Source organism: Crocodylus siamensis, chromosome 2, assembly GCF_052110815.1.
Source record: "Crocodylus siamensis isolate JL-2025a chromosome 2, ASM5211081v1, whole genome shotgun sequence".
Classification (NCBI taxonomy): Eukaryota; Metazoa; Chordata; order Crocodylia; family Crocodylidae; genus Crocodylus; species Crocodylus siamensis.
This window is the reverse complement of record NC_143396.1, coordinates 155453397-155459884: the sequence shown is the minus strand read 5'-3', so window position 1 is coordinate 155459884 and position 6488 is coordinate 155453397.

The window sequence follows — 6488 nt, the reverse complement described above, 5'->3', positions numbered from 1 at the left end:
GACCTTTGGGGGAATAAAAAGAACCATTCCAAGTGGTTTGGGGGCTTTTTGTCGATACACCAGTAGAAGATCCACAGCTTGCTAAATGACCTGCAGCAGCAAAGGAGCAGTCCTGGATATTCTGTTGTTCAGAACCCTGTAAGTGCGTTTTTTTTCCAACTTAATGCAATTAAAATTACCAACAGACAGATTTAATTAAGTAAGCAACATTAGAATCCTAAAAATACCTTAATGTAAAGGACTGGTGACACCCTGCAGGTCAAATATAGATGGTTAGTGTTTCCAAGTGCACAACCCAGAATGAGAGATCCTGCAGATGAAGGGTTCACATACAGGCATGCAGAGTACATGCAGGCGGCTTCACTTACACTTACATAAGATAGAAGCATATTTTGCTTTATTCCACACCAGGACACAGGTCTTTTATTTTTTAACCTGTTGCTTGCATTATAACTAACACCCTTTATTTTCATATCAGGTAAGTGCATAAACCTCTTAAGTGGAAAGCATCTTTTGACCTCACTATCTGCTTTGCAATGTACTTGTTCTCACTTCAGCCTCCTAAAAACCTGCTCCAGGAATGATGAGCAGGAACTAGCAAAGCTAGTTAGAAAGCTTGAAGACATGAGGGAAATTAGTTAGTGTTAAGGCTGTTGGAAGCCTTGAAAGTGATTGGAGTTTGCCCCTTTGGTGGCGGCAAATACCACAGCCCTGCCAGAGGTACAGCTTAGTTGTTCTGCACTTCATAGAATCATTGAAAATGGGGGTTGGAAGGGACCTCAGGAGGTCATCTAGTCCAACTTCCTGCTCAGAGCAGGACCATCCCCAACTAAATCATCCCAGCTAAGGCTTTGTCTATCTGGGTGTTAAAAACTTCTAAGGGTGGAGATTTCACACTTTTCTGGGTAACCTGTTCCACTGCTTTACCACCCTCCTGCTGAGATTTTTTCCTAATATCTAACCTAAACTTTCCTTGCTGCAACTTGAGACCATTGCTCCTTATTATCTGCCACCAGTGAGAACAGCATTGTGCTACAAATATAACTTCTGTCTGTGCCCTTAAAAGGCTGTGCATATAGCTGAATGTAAGCAATCAGCCCCCTGAACGTGTTCTATAGCCATGCCGTGACACACGTGCATGGCTGCAGAGCACTTTAAAAGTGGCTGATTGTGCAACAAATTAACCCTCATCTAATGAGAGATCAGATGAAGGCACTCCACAGTGTCCTTGCCCCACGCTCTTACAGCCCCATGGAGACCAGGTAGACAGGCAAGTCATGCAGATGGGTAAGGCACTGCTCTGAGGCTGGAGTTGAAATCCTGGGATGGTGACAGTATGGGGTCTGGGCTGTGGCAGAATTCTGATCCACTCCCTGAACACCCCTGCCTGCAGAATGTGCACTCATTGCAGGGGTACGGGGGCAGCAGATTGTGGCTCTGCTCTGGCCCCAGCCATGCACTGTCACCACCCGAATATCCCAACATCTCCCCAGCCTTACCTGCCCATCCTGCTCCTGAATGCAGCCCCATCCCAGCTGCCTGGCTGCACACCCTGCCCATGCAGGTCCCACCTCTGGTAGTGGGTGCAGGGTGGACAGGTCAGGGTGCCCAGGCAGCAGGACTGGGTCTGGCAGTGGCAGCAAAAAGCAGCCACCACCACAGGAGCTGGAAAATGCAGTTCCCAGCCTGATGGATTTTGCCCATCCCTGCTCTAACTCATGGCGCTTTACACAAAGTGCCTTGAGTTAGAGTGGGGACCTACACGTCTGTCAGAGCCAGTCAACAGGCCATACACTTCAACTTAATGCAATGTGCTTAGTATAGCTAATATGATGTACACTAAGACCACTGACAGAAGTGACATTGTCATGTGATTGGCCCCCTGAAAGTGCTGTACAGCCATGCTGTGACAGAAATACACAACTGCAGAGCACTTTAAAAGTGGCCAATCATGTGACAACTTAACCTTCATCTAATGAGGGGTCAGATGAAAGTTCTCTAAAGTGGAGTGTCTTAGGGAACTGCTGTCAATCCCTCAGGTGATCCAAACTGGGCTGATGCAGCCCACCCCCACCCCCAGTCTGCCTGCAGGAAGGAAGCAGGACAAGGAAATCCCAGGAGAGAGTTGCAGGCTAGGGTTTGCCCAGCCTGAACTGGAGGGGGAGGGGTGGGGAGATGGATTGGAACCTCCAGCCCACTCCCCCTCCACTGCAGGCTTGACAAACCACAGCCTGCGGCTCCCTTATTTTCCCTTCCTGCAGACAGCACCAGAGCTAGGGGGAAGGGGAAGGGGAGGTAGGACTAGGGGGGAGAGAGGCTGCAGGTAGGCAGCTCCTCCGCTGGATTGCCTCCAAAGTGGAGCTGGATTCCTCCCTGCCCCCAGCAGGTGCGGGGTATCACTCTAACTCATGGTGGTTTCTGTGAAGCACCATGAGTTAGAATAGGGCCCTCCACATCTATCAGTGCTTGGAACAGAACAGCATTAGGGAACTGGAAGTTGAGGAATTGCCCTCAATTGCCTGTGTGGCACCCACCTCCCTGCCTGTCCTGTGGACACCCATTGTGCAAGAGACTTCATTTGACCAGGACTTGTGGGGGCAAGGGAGAAGGGGGCAATCACTCTAGACACCCTCAACCCCAGTTCTAGCTTTGTGGGGGCTGTTCTCCCTTGCACTTGGCTTGTGATCAACTGCGTGGCAGGTCTGGTTGGGAAGAGGTTCTGAGCCCAGAACATGGCAGCTGCTTGTCTAGGGAACTCCTTGCGGCTTTGTTTTATAGATTCATAGATGCTAGAGTCGGAACAGACCTCATTAGCATATGGAGTCCGACCCCCTGCCTGGGCAGGAAAGAGTGCCGGGGACAGATGACCGCAGCCAGATGCCTGTCCAGCCTCCTCTTAAAGACCCCCAAGGTAGGGGAGAGCACTACCTCCCTTGGAAGCCCATTCCAAATTTTGGCCACCCAGAACATTGTAGTCATCACATAATTTTGTATTTCATGTGTTCACTTACAGCAATGTAGAAATGGAGTTTCCCTCTTAGAAAAACTGCTTGCCAAACAAAAATGTTTTTTGTATTTGTGTACTATTACATAAAAGCAACATGACGACTGGCCTAGAAACTAGCTTATTATGGTGTTTCTATATGGGAGAAGAATCAGCATAAATCGGAAAAGGATTTTTTAAAGTATATTACTTGGAAATGGCCAGGCTTTTTTCCTTTAGTCTATTTGAATATAATCATAGATTTGTGGATGCTAGGGTCAGAAGGGACTTCAACAGATCATTGAGTCTGAACCCCTGCCCTGGGCAGGAAAGACTGCTGGGGTCAGATGACCCCAGCCAGATGCCTATCCAGCCTTCTCTTAAAGAGCCCCAAAGTAGGGGAGAGTACCACCTCCCTTGGAAACCAATTCCAAATTTTGGCCACCCTTACCGCCAAGAAGTTTTTCCTGATATCTAACCTAAATCTGCTCTCTGTCAGTTTGCGACCATTGTTCCTTGTTACCCCAAGAGGCGCCCTGGTGAACAGAGCATCTCCGATTCCTTCCTGCATCCCCCTAATGAATTTGTAGGCGGCCACAAGATCACCTCTTCTCTTGCGGAGGCTGAAGAGGTCCAGGTCCCTCAGTCTCTCCTCATAGGGCTTGTCCTGTAAGCCCCTAACCATACGAGTGCCCCTCTTCTGGACCCTCTCAAGCCTATCAACATCCTTCTTGAAGAACAGCACCCAAAACTGGATGCAGTACTCCAACTGCAGTCTGACCAATGCCGCATAGAGGGGAAGTATCACCTCCTTGATCTATTTATCATGCATCTGCTGATTGCAGGATAAAGTGTGGTTAGCTTTGCTGATGATTTCATCACACTGACGACTCATGTGCATCTTGGAATCCACTATGACTGAGATCCCTTTCTGCTTCTGTGCTGCTGGGAGGGTCACTACCCAGCCAGTAGGTGTGCTGGATATTTTTGCACCCTAGGTGCAGCACTCTGCACTTGTCCTTGATGAACTGCATGCTATTGTGTACTATCCACTTTTCTAACCTGTCCAGTTCTGCCTGCATTCCTTACCCTCCGGAGTGTGCACTTCACACCACAATTTAGTATCATTCGCAAACTTGGACAGAGTACACATCACATCCAAGTCACTGATGAAGATATTGAAGAGTACAGGTCCAAGGACCGAACCCCACTACCCAGATCCTTCCAGGTTGATACCAACCTGTCTACAACCACTCTCTGGATGGAGGTAAGACTGACTGGCCTATAATTACTCGGATCCTTCTTCCTCCCCTTCTTGAAAATAGGGACCACATTGGCCCTTTTCCAGTCTTCTGGGACCTGACCCGAGTGCTCAAATAGCCGTGCCAGTGGTTCTGCTATGACGCTGGCCAATGCCTTCAGTACCCTCAGATGCAGCTCATCCAGGCCTGATGATTTGAACACATGTAGTCCATGCAAGTGACTGCACCAAGGCAGCGTTGACAGTTGGTGGGCTAGTGTCCCTCTGATGCCCATCTAAGAACCCACCAGGAAACTTATCTTGATCCCTGTTCAGGAACACTGAGGCAAAAAAAATCATTGAATAGCTCAGCCTTGTCCCCCCATCTGTCACTAATTGCTTCTCCTTGTTCAGTAAGGGTCCTGCACTGCCCTGCGCCTTTCTTTTACTCCCTACATACCTAAAAAAAAAAAAAAAAGGCTTTTTGTTGTCTTTGTGTTGCCAGCCTCAGCTCTGTAGTTGCTTTGGCCTTTCTACTCCCTGCAAGTGTGAGCCAAGTAGGTATACTCCTCCTTGGTAGCTTCCCCCTGCCTCCACCACCCATAGGCCTTCTTTCTAAACACACTTCCTGGAAACTCTGTTTAGACCTTTCAGACTGTCACTTTAAACCAAGCTACATACAATTAGGGCTTTTTTTTTCTGTTGACAGTCTATCAAACCAAGGAATGCCGCAATCCTGTATACAGACTTGCATCTTAGAAAACTTGAGGCAACATACCATAATCTGGATCTCCTGGCTTCTGTGTGAACCGAGAGTGGGGCAGGGTTAACATTCTTAGGCTGATCCTACTGAAGCCTTTATCCCCTTTTAATGGATACGGACTTTTAAGGTGTGGCCTCAACTTGGTATTTCCAGCTTTCTGCATTTGTGTTTTGGGGGAAAATGAGATTTCTTCCCCCTATAGACATGAGGGGCAAAGATTTCTTAGGGCATTGCCTTGCACTAGACCAACTCTGGCTGGGATAAAGTTAGACAAGCTTTTGAATGCGAGGCATTCTTTACCTGCTCCTTCTTGCTCAGGACCTGATGAGCGTCTTGCACTTTGAAAGTCTGTCTAAGTTTGTCCCAGATGCACAGTTGGTCTGATACAAGGCATCGCCCTAAGAAATTTTTGCCTTTGGTATAATTTCTGGACCATCACAGCTACAACATCAGTTCCACACTGCAAGAGATTGGGGAAGAGACGAAGTTAGTGTCTTTCACATCCAGGCTAAGGCAAACAAGATTATTTGGGTAAATGTGATATTTTATTAGACTAACTGCTCAACATGGCTACAGCCAACCCTCTTTCTCCCCCACAAACATCTAAGTTACTATATCTTAGTTTGTGCCAGGAACTTTTAGAGCTGCTTTGTGATCTGAAGCCCTACAGGATTTGTAGACTGCCAGGGCATGTGCTGTCCGGGTATGGACCTTGCTCAAAGTCTGGTGTAAAACCCACCCCAAGCCTGTGCTTGACCCTCCTGGGGCTATTCACCCAAATAAGGTAAACCAAGGGTACTGAACTGTGTCAGAATCCGCCCCCCGGTTGATTAGCAGGCAATCGAAGGGGGATACATACAGTAGCAGGTCAGCCTCTTGCATGCATTTCTCCTTCCTCCCCTCCCTTTGCAGACACCGATAGTGTTTCGCTTGCTTTTTTGAGATGGGCTTGGGCCTTGGCTAAAGTTATCCTTCCTCTTTAGAAGGATCTTACAGATGGGATGGGCTGGATTCGTGCTTACTCTAACACCGTCCTGTCACACAGGGATTTTCAGCAGATCCCTGCCTGGAAGAATCACTTGTGCTGCAGGCTCAGGGCACAGGAAGACCCCAAAGAGTTGGGGGGAAAAGTCCTTTGGCCCAGTCAAAGGAAGTCTTTATCCTGTATGGGAGCAGGCGCCCTAAGCCTGGGGGGAGTATAGATAAGAGTGTGGATCGTTTTAGATACATGGAGCCCCACCCCCCAAGGGAATGAGAACAGGTCCATTTCCTTCATCCCAGCTCCTTCCCTCCGTGACTGGAGACAAGCCGAGCCAGGGCACCTTGGGGGGGGCTCCTGTCCCCCGGGCGACGGCCCCTCCCGTTTACTGCAGCCAGACACAGAGGCGCAGGTTTCAAGCCGGCCTTTATGGAGGCGGGCGGCTGCAGGGGGTCTGCTTCCCTCTCGCCCGCTCCGAGCGCCTCAGCAAGGGCGGCTGCGGGAAGGGGGAGGGAAGCTGCCG